The 16166-nt window shown below is 37.8% G+C and overlaps 1 long non-coding RNA gene across 3 annotated transcripts in view; it reads left to right on the forward strand.

The window, feature by feature from the left end:
• Nucleotides 1–16166, forward strand: part of LOC149570273 (uncharacterized) — a 46940-nt gene that overhangs the window by 10985 nt on the left and 19789 nt on the right. For all 3 annotated transcript variants that reach the window (XR_016361800.1, XR_016361798.1, XR_016361799.1), the window contains one exon: nucleotides 15882–15965. This is a non-coding gene — a long non-coding RNA (uncharacterized LOC149570273). The remainder of the gene's footprint in view (nucleotides 1–15881; nucleotides 15966–16166) is intronic.

Here is a 16166-nt window from a genome sequence, read left to right on the forward strand (position 1 = left end):
ACCATTGGTAGATTGCATTGTGCTTATACCATTGGTAGACCATGTCAATGGTCTTGTTCCTAAATCTGGTTTTCCAAATGTTTCTCCTCTTGTTGAGTACTGGATGTGGTCCAAGCATTTTCCTCCCCTCTTGCTGCTAGGAAGCCGCTCACATTGCCATAGTATGGGAGGGTATGACTATGCAAGGTGGCCTATGAACAGGAAAATAATGGCACATAGATTAGAAAGTTGAATTCTCTCAAGTCGTTATTTGTATCAGTGCAAACTTCTACATATCACGAGTTATATGAGGGATGTCCATTTCATGGCTTGATTTCTTCCAGTCCAAACAGCGAGAAGAATGTTAAAATAGAGGATATTGGAATACTTGACAAGACGCTAAAAGTTATGATCAAGAATGCTAAAATAGAGGATATTGGTGTTACTCTCACTAAAGTGCATGGAAGGTGTTACTCTATGGATGCCAAACAAGTCCCCTTGCTCGGACAGATTAAAGATGCTCAAGTAGCCTTAGCTTCTCATCTAGAAAGGAAAATATTACTGACTATCCTAGTGGCAGATATTCCAGCAAGCTATGGGCTTCTCTTAGGCAAGAGTTTTTGTCGAGATTTAGGAGGAGAAATAAAGTTAGACTGGTCCCAAGTAGTCATACCCATAGGAAACAAGAAAGTTAAATTGGAACTTGAAGAAAAGGCAAAATTTACAGTGCTAAAGTCAGATGATCCTAAAGCTCAGATCCTCTACTAGGAGTTGGAGTTCGGTAATCATATGCTGTTTACTGAGGAAGCTCTAGATGAACAAAGAAGTGGAACCTAAGAAAAGAAATCCTTAGTGAGAATGAAGAGTCAATAGATATCTAGACATTAGAGTTTGATGGGAGTTGTTCCTCTTTAGGATCTAGTGTAGGTGTAGTGTTAACACCTCTCGAAGGAGAACCTGAAACCATGACTTTTAAACTGGAGTTTGTAAACACAAATAACATCGCGTCATACAAGGCCTTACTCCTTGGGATAATAGCCACAAAAGAAAAGGGGGTAAAGATCCTGAAAGCCCGAGGTGATGCGGAACTTATTGTGAGACAAATTAAGGGACAATACTCTGTAAAGAACCATAAGTTGAAAAACTATAGAAACAGAGTTTGGGACGAAATAGAAGGCCTAGATGCCTTTGCTATTGAAGTAGTACCAAGCCAGATCAACACCAAAGCTGACTCCTTAGCTATTTCCGCTTCTCTGTTGCTACCCCATCCTGAATTCAAAGATAAGAAATACCAGATTGAGATTGTGTATCAAGCCTCTGTTCCAGATAATATAGAATCCTGGCAAGTTTTTGAAGATGACAAGAGCTTGCAGCTGTTCTTAGAAAATGACAAGGCTACTTGCAAACATTAGTCTAACGAAGACAATAATGGAGACTCTAATCATGAGCCAAAATAAGATCAAACTGGTGAAGTCCAATTACGAGTTAATATCATTCCCCCATACTTTGTATCTTTGGAGAAATTACAGTTTAATAGACATGATGCCTACATAAAGCAAAAGAGGGCGGAAAAGGGGCCTACTACTGGTGAATATGAAGGAGTGAATATTGGAGATGCTTATAATCCTAAAATGATCAATATTGGTAAGTGTTGTTCACCAGAGGAGAAAGAAGTTGCTAGACAACTTTTTGTAGAATACCAAGATGTATCTGCCTGGAGCTACGAAGACTTGAAAAGCTACAGGGATGGGAAGGTGAAACATCAAATTCCCCTAAAGCCTGACGCAGTCCCCTTCCAATAGAAACAAAGGAATTATAATCCTAAGGTAGTTGATGCCATATGCCAAGAAGTAGACAAGATGTTAAAAGCAAGGATTATCTATCCTATCCATCATTCCACCTAGGTAGCCAATATAGTGCCGGTTAGGAAGAAGAATGGAGAAATAAGGATCTATGTTGATTTTCGAAATTTGAACTAGGCATCTTTGAAAGACAATTTATCCCTTCCCAATATGGATTATCTATTGCAAACAGTAGCTGGAGCTGAAATGATGTCCATGCTCGATGGGTTCTTAGGGTACAATCAAACAAAAGTAGAGGAGAAGGATCAACACAAAATGACCTTCACTACTCCATGGGGTACGTTCGCATACACCATAGAATGCCTTTCGAACTCATTAATGCTGGCGCTACATTTCAGAGATGCATGAGTAAAACATTTGCAAATCTTAAGGATCGGATTATAGTCATATACTTGGATGACCTCACCGTGTTTTCAAAGAAAAGGAAAAATCACATAGAAGATTTGAAGAAAGTTTTACAAAGATGTTGAGAACATGGAATCTCACTTAATCCCAAAAAGTCTGTTTTTTGTGTTACAGAAGGAAAACTTTTGGGTCATATAGTTTCCCAGGAAGGTATTAGAATTGATCCAGAGCGGGTGGAGGCCATTCGAAGGTTAAGTCTGCCAGTAAAGAAAACAGGAGTTAAGTCATTCTTCAGACAGATAAATTTCCTTAGAAGATTTGTCCCCGATTTTGCAGAAACTACTAAATGTATTGTAGATATGATGAAAGGGAATTCAGGTTTTAAATGGAATGAAACTGGGAAACAAGCTTTCCAGAACATTGAGATTGCCATTGCTAATGCTCCAGTATTATGTCATCCGGATTATAAATGGGATTTCATCATTTACTGTTATGCCTCTGAAGTCTGAACACACTTTATCAACAATACTTATGCAAGATAACAAGGAAGGAATACAAGCCCCTATAGCTTTCATGAACATACCTTTGAAGAATCATGAGTTGAAAATACTCACAAATTGGGAAACATGCCTTTGCAGTAGTCAAAGCACTTAAGAGTTTTCGATTCTACATTTTGCACTCGCATTCCGTGGTCTATGTCCTAGATGTAGCAGTAAAAAGTGCATTGACACAATAGGTTGTAGGGTGTAATGCCAGAGGGACATGGATAGTGAAGACGCAAGAGAACGATATTGAAATTAAGCCTACTAAGTTAGTGAGAGGCAATGCCTTGTGTAAAGCAATTGCAGAAAATAAAATTGTTGAAGAAGCGGAGGAATCAGGAGAAAAACAACTAGTATTAGCAGTAGGCATGCAAGATTCCTGGTTTGAGAATATTGCTTACTTATTGACCTACGGGGAATGTCCAGAGGGCTTGATGGCAAGACAAAGAAGAGATTTCAAATTGAAAGCAACTAGATATGTAATTTGGGATGACAAATTGTTTAAAAGGGCTATAGATGGCACTTTCCTCAGGTGTGTAGACAAACAACAACAAGAAAAGCTGTTGAGAACATTTCATGACGAAGCTTGTGGAGGACATTTCTCATCCTCAATCACGGCTTTCAATATATCGAGACAGTGTTACTACTAGCTGGGAATGTTTAAGGATGCCTATTCCTAGGTGGCAAAATGTGAGAAATGTAAGATGTTCACCGGGTGTCCCCAGTTAACTGCTTTGCCTCTCAGGCCTGTCATCATCGAAGGTCCTTTTCAACAATGGGGTCTCGATTTCATTGGGCCTATCAACCCAACATCTAGTGCTGGTCACCAATATGTGTTGAAACTAGAGCCCAGAAATCCATTAAAATAACCAGACATAAGAAAGAGACAAAAACTGAAATAGAGAACACTAGAAATATCTTGGGAAAACCCTTCAAGAATGAAGGGGAAAAACCCAGCCACACAACACAAAAATATCTTTATTGATAATGAAATGTTTTCAGTGTACAATGCTTATCACTTGATACGAATATATAACAGTAGAAGAGACTCTTCATATTCTAACCAAAGATCTCTTGAGTTTCTCATAACTCCTATAATAAAAAATGACTCTTCGAATATTCATGCCTCAATGTATGTGAATAACACATTTCATTTATATTTATTATTACAAATTAAAAAAGTTAAGTGTCCTTTTCAGTTGAATGTAACAATAATGGTAATAACGTTCATATTTCCAGAGATAAAGATCTCTATCGCAGCTACCATCTTCAACACTCACTCTTAGCCAGAGAGAGATCTTTAGTTGAACAATCACAAAAGACTGCAACCAAAATGTTAATGATGAAATTTTATCCCATATATCCTATTAGATTCATGGAAAACTATAACAATCAATCATATTCATGGAATCGCTCAACATGAAACCTTGTAGCAATTAATCACATTCATGGAATCTCTCAACATGAAAACCTGTAACAATTAATCACATTCATGGAATCTCTCAACGTGAAAACCTGTAACGATCAATCACATTCATGGAATCACTCAACATGAAAAGATTTGCAAGATTCATAGCTAAGCCTTTGTTCACGGGCTCTCTCAATGTGAACTCTCATGGAATCTCTCAACATGACATCCAACTCCCATCACGAAATCTCTCAACATAATGACATCATGGACTCTCTCAACATGATGTTCACTATCGCATAGTGAAAGAGTTATCATAGCTGGTCTTACAATCTCATTTATTCACACAAGAATAAAATAGACAATAACAAACTAAGAATTGATTCCATTTAAGTCTCAAATTTTATAACTGCCACAAGCATATATGAGAATGATTTGGGTTCCATAAACACTCCCTCTTAAATTATGAAGGCTCCCTCTGAAGCTAAAAGATTCTGCAGCTAAGAGAGATTAGATCAACTTAATTTATTTTGATCATTAAAAAAATCTCCCTCTCAAGCTGCATTACCCTCTGGATGCAAGGAAAATTTTCATTTTATTGCTTCATCCTAAAAAATCAAGCCAGCATAAACCATTCTCAATGACAATTAGCACATAAATTAGAAATCAATTTTTACCTTGAGACTTTCCAAGTTGTCGACCGATGCATGCATTATTTACAAAGGCGGTGAAATATTTAGTCTTCCTTACCGTTACATTTTTCACGATCATACCTCCGGAAATGAATGAATACAAGACTTTCGGTGACCCCATGCAACAGTACATTCTTTGCTTCCTTCGTAGAGAAGACAACCTCCTAGAATCTTGTTCTGTGCTTCTTGTCTGTATGATGGCATTTGTGCTTGATATAGAAGGTCTCTACTTTGACACGGCAATCCTAGTTGCCCCTTGAACAACTTGCTTCTCCGCAAGGGCATTAGTGTTGGTACTAACAGAATGCACATTTGAATTTCTAGCCTGACCAGTCAAAGCTTCAATCATTCCTTCCATGCTAGCCACTCTTTCTCGAATCGCAGCCAATCTCTTTGAGCTTGCCCTTTTAGATCTGTGAATCCTGTTGAACTCCATATGTTCCCATCATCGATAGCCCTAAAAATAATAAAAGGAGACATGGGCTCAGTTCGGCCTAATACTTACATTGCACCTCCATCGGTGCCTCCCCATAGATCTGTAACTTTGAACTTCAGGATGCCGGAAGAACCCGCGCAACGTCTCTTCATCTTCCTCCTCCGTGCTCATACCCCTTCCTCCTCTCCCTCTGCCATTATCACTACCAGAATCTTGTCTGGTAAAATATTCAACTCTAACCAAGATGGCCGCCGACACAAGCATCTTCGAAAGATATCTTCCCCAATCAAAATCCCATCATTAGAGTCGTCAGCGACAGCTCCCAACCCTAGCGCTAACACCAAATGAGGTGGCGACAATGGAGGCATCGACGACGGGCTTAGATTCAAATTCAGATCCATATTCCTGTCACTCGCCATTGTAAATAAAAATACAGAAGCCTTACAGAAACCCTAAAGCCGTATCCCCATTTCAAGCATATATGCCTCATATAATGATACCCAACGATGCATACAAACGTCCACAGTTCGCCAATAAACTCCAGGTGGGTATGCTTCATATATGAAATGAACAAGAAATGGAAAAAATATAAATTCAAAACGACAATAGTATTATAATAGATATCACTTTAAACAGAAAAGACTCCTTCGTATGTTGTTATTGAATCAGAGCTCTAATACCATGTTGAAACTAGAGCCCAGAAATCCATGAAAATAACCAGACATAAGAAAGAGACAAAAACTGAAATAGAGAACACCAGAAATATCCTGGGAAAACCCTTCAAGAATGAAGGGAAAAAACCCAGCCACACAACATAAAAATATCTCTATTGATAATGAAATGTTTTCAGTGTACAATGCTTATCGCTTGATATGAATATATAACAATAGAAGGGACTCTTCATATTCTAACCGAAGATCTCTTGAGTTTCTCATAACTCCTATAGTTAAAAATGACTCTACGAATATTCATGCCTCAAAGCATGTGAATGACACGTCATTTGTATTTATTATTACAAATTAAAAAACTTAAGTGTCCTTTTCAGTTGAACGTAACAATAACGGTAATAACGTTCATATTTCCAGAGATAAAGATCTCTATCGCAGCTACCATCTTCAACAATATGTGATAATTGCGACTGATTATTTCACTAAGTGGGTAGAAGCAAAAGCAACCAAGAAAACTACTTTTGAAGTAGTACGTAAATTCATTAAAGAAAATATATTAGTTAGATTTGGTGTCCCCATCAAACTGGTGATGGCCAATGCGGTGTATTTTTCCTTAGTAGAAATCACCAACTTTTGCTTTGAGCATGGAATCACAGTTAGCCATTCATCCGATTACTTCCCACAAGGAAATGGTCAAGCAGAGTCCAGTGACAAAAATTTGATGAATATTGTCAAGAAATTGGCATCGGATGATCAGAAGACTTGGCACAAGAAAATTCATGAGGCACTGTGGGCAGATAGGGTGACACCTAAAAGGGCAATTGGTATATCTCCTTTTGAATTGGTCTACAGGACTGAAGCCAATCTCCCATTACCCTTGGAATTAGCTACGAGCAAATTGAGGACAGTAATTGAAGATGATATTTAGAGGGATGGTTTAGAAAAGAAGATTCTCTACTTGAGCAAACTCGAAGAGGAAAGATAAGAAATTGTGGATCATATAACACAACACCAAATGCATGTGAAAAACCTGTTTGATAAAAGGGCGAGACCACGGGAATTCATGGTAGGTGACAGTGTGTTACTATGGGATAAGCGAAGAGCTCCAAAAGGTATGCATAAGAAATTTGATACCTTATGGAAAGGCCCATTCACTATTCATCAGGCGTTCGAGAAAAAATCATTTAAATTGGCATATCCAAATGGTGATTCTACCTCTAACCTACAATGGTCAGGATCTGAAGCTTTATCAAATTTCAAATTGAGAACAGGTAACCCCTGTGCTGTACAATAGTTAAGTTTAGTTCCTGTTCTTTTGTTTTCCTAGTTAGGTTACCCTTGCTTTCCTCCTTTCCTTGTTTTTCCTCGCTTTAGTTTTGTCGTGTGCTCCCTTTTATTTTTGCGAAGCCAAAGATTTTGGATTCCTTGCTTGGGTATAGTCTACCCAAGTCCCTAGTCAGAGCTAGCTGTTGCCCCACTTTTCATCCCTTAATCATTTTGCAAAGTGGAAATTTGGTGTCCTAGTAAATTCCTAGGTATGTTCGAGTCTAAGTTCAAGCCCCCTTAGGTGGAAGGAGTCTTCATCGGACTTTTCATCTCCCCCCTTCCCCACATTTCATAGCCGGGTGGTTTTCCTTTTGTGTTGAGAGTTTTTGCTGGTAGTTTAGTACCTAATCTGATGGAGATTCCTGTAACATGCAAGGATCATTCACAAGAGTCATATCCACTTTTGGCCTATCATTTTCTCCATAAAAAAGGGCTTGCGGAAATTTGGACTTCACCTTCTCCTCGACGGGTTTTCAACCCACGAAGGTGATTTCTCGCGAAGAGCACCAAATGATACATATGGGCCGAAGTAAGGTGGAATGGTATCCTATGACAATTTGAGGTTCCTCTCACCATTATCTACTTCAGGAAGCATTTAGAATCCGTCACAACTCTCAGAATCACTCCAGGCAGAAAACTAGAAACTAAATTCTCCTCGGCGGGTTTTCAGCCCATGAAGTCTGTTTTTCGCAAAAGGCAATTCTAAAGGAAAGGAAATGAAAGGTGGGTCCCTAATGAAGCTCCGCACTCCTTATGGACATCTCCGAACCCAAAGGAGGGAATAAATCAAAAAGAAAGGTTAAAAGGCAAGTTTGGGCAGAGAATTGAAAATTGTCTTCTCCTCGGCAGGTTTTCAACCCATGAAGACGATTTTTCGGATTTTAAAGAAAATCAAGTATGTAAGCGGATGGAAGCAACAAATTGTACGCGAAACATCTTGAGATGATTATGGAAACAATCTAACCATTGCGGGAAAGATCCATTAAGCAGAATCTGATTTGGCGGATATTTCCTTACGGAGTACTCTGTTTATAATTTTCCAAAACTTAGTGGAAAACGAGAAAGTAAATATGAAGAATAGAAAATTACCGTTGGCCCAACGGAAAAATGAAAGGACATCAAGTTATCTGTTGAAAATATGCATTTACTGCTATAATGGACCTCTCTTTTAATTCATGCATGTGGCACGAACTCTAAAGATTAATGGATGGATTAAAACTCCTATATAGATATTTATGAACAATTGCAAAATTTACCGCTCTTACTCAAACTGTTATTTTGTTAATCTGCACAACTTTTGTTTGAAAAGCTAGCATCTGTGCATTTACTATTCTTTGCTTTCCTAGATTTTGAAATTCACCCACGAACAAAATGGCAACAAGATTTGTGGGTTTTGATGGTTTGAATGGAATCAAGTCTGCATTACAGAATTTCACGAACACCTCTCTTTGTTTCTATGATATGCAAGACTTCCAGAAGAGAGTAAGATCGGAGCCAATTCATCCCATAACTGAGAAGCTTTGAGGATGTGGGCTAGTTGAAGCAGCTGGTTTCCCAGTAGCAGTCCAAGCCCCGGAATTGATCTATGAATGCATAAATCATTACAACCTGGACACTAGGAAGATTGTATTGCTGGATGATATGGTATTAATTTCCATTGATAGACAAATAGTGGTGAATTGTGTACGAATTCCAGAACGAGAGGAGTTTTCAAATTTGACAATTGGTGGAGTTGTCTTTGAGTTTTCCGCAAAGAAAATGGTTTGGAGAAAGAAGATTATGCAGTCATGGTTTCAAAAGCCATGGTGCGCCAAGAGTAAGGTCCCTAAGACCCTTTTTGGTACTAATCTCAAACCTGAGATTGTAGACATCCTGGTTCTCCTGCACAGATTGAAAGGTGAGGTAGAAGCTTTAAATTTCGTTGAGCAATATTTCTTTTTGGTACAAGTTATTTGTTCAGATACCCAATATATTGATTGGGCTCATGAGGTAAGTGAGAATCTATCCAATGTTCTCAGTGTCGTGAAGTTCTACAACACCTTCTATGCCCTCTTTTCTGATTTACATGTTAGCTTCTCTACAGTTATGGTCGGGCCTCCCAAGGGTGGAAAATTTCCCTAATGATGTGAAGTCCTATGAATTCTACCCATTGTAGCTGGAAAATAGTTATGCCGAATATATAAGAGTTAATGATGCATTTACAATGAGAATTTGTAGGGAGCTCCAAGGATGCCCAGAGAGAAGATTCAGTCCAGAAGCAATGGCGGCTATTAGTCAATTTGGAAGCTTTTCATCCAATTCTCATCTTTTTCATATTTGTGTCTTGCAGCTTTTGATGTGTTCCCCTTGAAGCTGTCGAGGTATCCAAGCGATATGATTGTGCTGATCGAGATCGTGAGGCAAGCAATCCAAGTGAATGTGCTGCGCGGGAGTCTAAAGAAGAAAGGTTACAAGTTTCCGATGAAGGTGGGAGCTTTCAGTTACGCGTCCCGTTTTGATGCAAATAACATGTTAGAAGTGTTCAAAATGAAGTATCAATTGGAGATGTACGAGGTCTTGAGACCTATGTTTGATCCAAACAGATATGCAAGAGATGTTCTCCAGATTCGTAGTGTGATCAAACATGTCACCACTGTTGAAGACTACTGGGCCGATTGTAGAGATGAGTTCGAGAGCCGTGACTGTGCTTTCGCCAGGCTCACAGTAGATCAAGTAAAAATGTATAAAATCAACCTTGATGTTGAAGGAATTGAAGATGATGGGCAAAATATGTATAGTAATACATATTTAATAAAGTTAAGAAATACCCCTATCAGTTCAAAGCCCTACCAAGATGTTGGAGATGATCTAGATGTTATGATGGCTCGAATTGTTAAAAGGACTAGGAAGTGGGTTGAGTGGACTACAACAAGAAGAAGCTGAAGTAAAAGCACTCCCACTCAAGCTCCTTCAACGTCTGCCCCTACATCCTCACAAGCTAACACATCAGGTGTGACTCTGGCCATAACTCAAGGACCAACTCAACCGGCAGGTGGAGGTGACCAACCTCCAGATAAAAACATTCCTTTGGCTAAGACTTGTCAAGATGGCTCTTCTCCATTGATTGGTGCCCAACCAGAAGCTGAGAAGAAGGTAGAAGAGCCAAAAGATAGCACTGCTACCCCAGTTCCTTCACCTACTAGTAGTCTAGTCCCATCTACAAGCCTTGCACTTCTCCTTCCAAGTAGTCCTCATGTGCAAGTAGTGGACTTGGGTGATGGAGGAAGTAGTGATAGTGAGTCCACTAAGTCAAATGAAGCAGCCAAGAAGACTGTAGAGATAGAGAAAGGCTAAGAGTCCTCAAAACTTGTCTCTTAAGCTCAAAAGGATCCTTTCTCTTCAACTGCGAAAACAATTACTCCGGTCAAAAGGAAAATGTTTAGCATAGACTCTCTTGGGACGACCTCCAAGGTGATAGGCACAGACACATGGTTAGAAGACACTTTGGATAGGAAGAGAAAGACGAAAGACGAAGGTGCTCCCGGCAAGGATACCCTATCCTTTGCTGTTCATTCTGGATGCGCATTGACTAAGGTGAAGAAATAGAAGACTTTGTCTATCCTCGGGCAGGATCTTGAAACAGGGCATTTAACAATGGAGATAGCCAAACCTAACAAAGAAGGAAGGATTGAGGATATGACTACAGAGGATTTCACCATGCATTTAGTAGATCTCAGAGAAGCCAGACACAATACCAAAGTTAGCTTATGGAAGTCCACGAACAAGGTGATTGAAGGACAACTAGAAAGTCTTAAGTTGTCAAAGGTTTGGATGAAAGCAAAGATACAAGAGTTGAATGGGTATATTAGACAATTGGTCACTCTGTTGGCGAGTATCTCCAGGATGCCCATGACTAAACCCCATTGCTGCAGATGTCCAGCCACTTATATCTCAACTCCAAGAAGACAACCATTTTGGGCAAATCGACAGAGAGTGGAGGGAGAAGATCAAGGTGGAAGGACTCTCTGTTATAGACCAAAGTGGTAATGCTATTTTAAGATTGGAAACAAAGAAAGATAATATATCATCAAATAGGGCTACCTTGGCTGCAGAAAAGGTCAAGAGTGATGATTGTGTCTCTTTGTTGAAAATGATCATCCACATGAAAGTGAAGGAGGCTGTTGAAGCGAAGATTTTACCCAAAGGAGATGAGCCCCTAGTTGAGTGGTTCCAGAGTATGCAGTTCAAATCTGAAATGATTATGGTGGTGGAAGAAGGACTTAAAGAAACTGAAGCTAAAGAAAAGAAAGAGCAGGACAGAGACTATGAACTGATAAAAGGATTGCATACTAATTCATAGTCTAGTGGACAAGGGAAGGCAATAATTGGGGTGACTGTCATGTAGGCAAACTTCACAAACTTCTTAGATGAGCTGACAGGAATAACTGCTAGTCGTTAGGATAGAATTTTTGAGCTTCAGAAGCTTGGCGGATGTGTGCATGTGGCCATGGAAGAACTTCAAAATCGGTTGGGCGCCGTCAGAGATCTGGCCCTAGAGCATTCTAAGTGGCTCTTGAGGTACACAAATGTGCATGTCCATAAACATGAAGAGCTGATTCTGATCATTATTGCCGCCAAAGCCTATAGGGAAAAAGCAGAAGGGGGAAGAAGGCGAAGTGATTCATATTCCGCCCTTTCCATTTTTGTTTTGTAATCATTGTAATAGACGAACTGGCTCTTTGCCATTTGTCCGTTTTGAGAAGATGAACCAATTAAACTTCCATTGTAACGGTCATCTCGAAATCCTATATGTATGATAGTGAAAGATTAATAAAAGGTTGGCAAATTTTTGGTGTGAAGTACTTGATGTTGCAGAGTTAATTGAATGGTATCTTTGTATCAACCATTTTCTGTTCCATTTGTAATAGTTGTTATTAGCTTGTTGTTTCTCTTTATCTTGTATTGAAACGAGGAATAAATAGAGTTTTATTTCCCCTGTTTTAATACAGCGAGTTGAATATGATATGAATTGTCACTTAAAACTCAAAGAGATCCTTTAGATGTTTTCATTCAACATAACCTTTCTCCGCAAATTAGTTCCTGGATAGATCAATTAGTCTTAGTGCATATTAACTATGAATTCATAAGATGTGTGAGTTCATTAGACTTAACTAACTCTCAAAACATTACTTCTTGCCTAAGTTGAATCCCTTGTAAGTTTTACTTAGTTTACCTCTCCTGTTCTTTGGTTAAGAACATACCCTATTTAGATTTAGGAATAAACAAAATTCATTGCAAATTTCACAATAGGGAGCTGTACCCAAAAATTCAGAGGAAAGTAAATCTTCAAGAAGCCACTTTCCAAATTTTTGTAATCAGAATTCGTTCACAAATTAGGGCACTTGTGAGTCAAAACTGGAAAGAACAAGTCTGTTTACCAACAAAGACATTGGAGGCATGCCAACGTTAGGCTCAACAGTCAAAATTCTGTTGCCATATCTTAACTTGACAATGGAAGAGGACATGTAAGGAGCCATATCCAAACTGAAAGGAAATTGCATGTATCGGTCAACCTTTTTTGAGGTGCGCTGGGCTGTTGAGTGTTCAAATTTCCTGATATGGAAGCACAATACCAATGGCAGCTTCTTCACAAACATCTGTTTAATCGATTCCTGGCATGTGTGGCAATGCTTACAGTAAAATTCTTCATTTGAGCCAAGTCTTTTAGGCCTTGTAAATCTATCCAAACAACCAAGAAGGGTGGAAGTGCCAGTTATATGTCCTTTCTTGAACAGATCACCCCTCAAACTGCCACCGCACAAATCTGCCAGATTACTCGAGGATACGGTGCTTGGTTCCAAATCCAAGGAAATATCCAAGAAAGGGTCATAAGTTGTTGAAGTGGAGTTGCATATAGTGCATATGACATCTGATCTTAGAACACCTGAAAACACTTTGTGAACGATGCATCTACACTCTGCATTGCTGCAATTAGAAACATTCTGAGTTATCAATTATACTGTGCAAATTTTGAATTGAAGTGATTAATATTTGACAACAAGATAAAAAATTCCTCAAATCATCAAATGCACAGCCAAAAATAACCCCAAGGAATATACTTACGTTGTGGATAAAACTACGTTTAAGTGGCTTGAATTACGAGGATATAGCTTTTGGTGATGATATTTATAGTGTAGTCATGGTAAACTTCTAATATTATCATCACTTGCAAATCATTCCTCAACACTTGTTCTTGAGTTAACTTTATCTTAATATTCTATGAGAATTATGAGGATATAGCTTTTGGTAATGATATTTATAGTGTAGTCATGGTAAACCTCCAATATTACCATCACTTGTAAATCATTCCTCAACACATGTTCTTGAGTTAACTTCTGTCATCGTTGGATTCAGATAGAAAACATTTCAGTGTTGACTAGTTAAGGGAACAATACCATTGTCTGCAAAGGTTTCATACTTCACCAAGTCTGTTGCCCTTATTTGTCAAGAACTCTATTTTTAAAAACATTACAGAAACACCATCATGTTTTTGTATTCACTTTGTCATTAATTCATCAAAAGAAGCTTTATCTCTTCCATGTAACAACAACATTCAACTTTCATACTAGTTTCAATTCAAATTCATACCAACAAGAATTGGTGTTTGGTTTTTTGTTGTCAAAATAATATTATTGGTAATTTAGATAACACTCAACTAAGACATTTGTAACTTTCTTACCATTGAACATATTGCAAATTGCTTCGGTTAGACTGTTTAGAACTAGGACTGTAAAAATATATCCAAAATTGAAGGAGATCCAACTGTAGAATCTTGTGATATGCCCTTCAAACAGAGACTAAAATAACTGTCATAAAAAACACTCAGAAATTCCATTGTCATAGTTGTTAGGGCATCATTTTACTTGCATAATGCAAATCCATTTGATTTGAGGCAAACAACCTGAATCTACTCTCAGATTATCCAAAAATCAAAAAATTCCAATAGTTAACCTCTGATATATTTGCAAATCCTTACAATGGACTCTTTAACAAAGGGTTTTTACAATAGTTTACTAAAAAGTCATTAGAACTCTTTCCTTAGCTCATGGCCAAGGTCAAAACTTGATCCAAATAAAATATAGCTATTTCTACAATACTTACCAACCAAGTTTCACATTCATTGAATCCATATATTAAGTTAAATATGCACTAAACAACAAGAAAACTTGCCTGAACAAGATGACAGTCAAGAGCAGTTTGAGCGTAAAACACAAAGTGTTCATTAAACCAACACTTAAGTGTATTATAATCACTGTTGATGGAGACCAACCTCACTTTCTTGTTTTCCATCCCCTTTATAATCTTATTACAAGATATATACCTTCGAAACACATGATTGTCTCATCATTTCTGCAGAATAATGGCGACAGTCAGAGGTGTTAAACTTTTCCATCACAAGCTTGGCAAGGGAAATATGATTTTTAACAGTAAGGCCAGAAGCTGCTCCACCCTTGTTTCTAGAACCTTCAATTATGCTAGCTTCCATTTCAACTATGCCTTTTGTAGATAATGATGAGCCACAACCTTAATTGAAAATAGGGTTGTTTTGAAGCTCCCTTACAGCAAGCTCAACAACATCAATAGCAGGAACAGTAGCCTTGAAAGCAGTCATACCCAATTGGAGGTAATATAAGAGCACATCCCTAGCCTTTTGCTGATGATCCATGGGTAGGAAAATATCAATCCCTACACCTCCATGCACATTTATCTCCCATCCCATTCTCACAGAAAATAAATAACAAGGAATCTTTCTATCTGTGCTCTCCCTGCAGAGACAACTACAGGAGAACCAAAAGAAAATAACCAACCATTTAAAAAAAAAAACTTTTAATTAATTTAAAAGTTATGAATTAGTTTATATCCTCATGTGAACGTGAATTTATCTTTGAATTGAAGGTGTTCAATATTATACTTCTTGTTCCTGTTAAACTAATACAACCATTTTTTTTATAAGGTCTAAATAACACATTGCCTCTATCTAGTGGGTTAATCTGTAAAAACATTTTCAGATATTGGCCTTCATTTCTATTCATCCTGTCAATCCAATATTTAGACCCATTTAGAGTAGCATTTGGATCACAACACGGTATCCTAAAGTCCACAATCATATAGAAGCTACTAGGTATGTGGATATGCATTTTCTTTGGAATTTAAAGTGTCGAGCATTGAAACTGTAACATGGTTACTCTCTAAGCTTTTTGGCACCTACTGAAATACTTAAAAGATTATTCAATATGTAAAACCGCTTACATTAAATCCAAAATAAAGTTTATTCTATTTGTCTCTCACTCTACAATCTTCAAGTTTAAGCACTGTTCCAATTTGTGTTCATTCTTAATTTTTTCCCCTAGTCTTTGATATTTGAGATTGGCCATTGGCCATTTAGTGTTTTCACAAATAAACTATGGTTTCTTATTTTCCTTGACTGTGATGTGATGCAATTGAATATTTATTGCTCAATTGAAGTGAATTTTATAAGGGTGAGTATAAATCTGAACACTATCTTTGTTGTATAGATTCTGATTTATAATAGAAATTCTTAATGAAAGTTGTGGTATAAAAAGTATTCAATGCTATGCTGCAGATCGTTGATGGAATACTGTCAAAGTATATTAACTCACTATCTTACAAAATTAACAAGCGAGTGGATTTATTGCAACATCTGCAGGTATTTAAACACTCATATTTTGATTTTTCGTGTACACATTCCATAAAGTTGTTGCCATTCTATTATTTTCATTTTTCTTTTACTATTTTTTTATTTGTAGAATGTTTGAAAACAAAAAGAAAAGTGATTCATATGCTGTAATTTTTTTTCTGAACAACCTCCTATCATTCTAATCTACTCACGTTCTCTTTTGAATGTTAG

The sequence above is a fragment of the Cupressus sempervirens genome, chromosome 3, assembly GCF_028749045.1.
Source record: "Cupressus sempervirens isolate cs-2001-9-10 chromosome 3, ASM2874904v1, whole genome shotgun sequence".
Taxonomy (NCBI): Eukaryota; Viridiplantae; Streptophyta; class Pinopsida; order Cupressales; family Cupressaceae; genus Cupressus; species Cupressus sempervirens.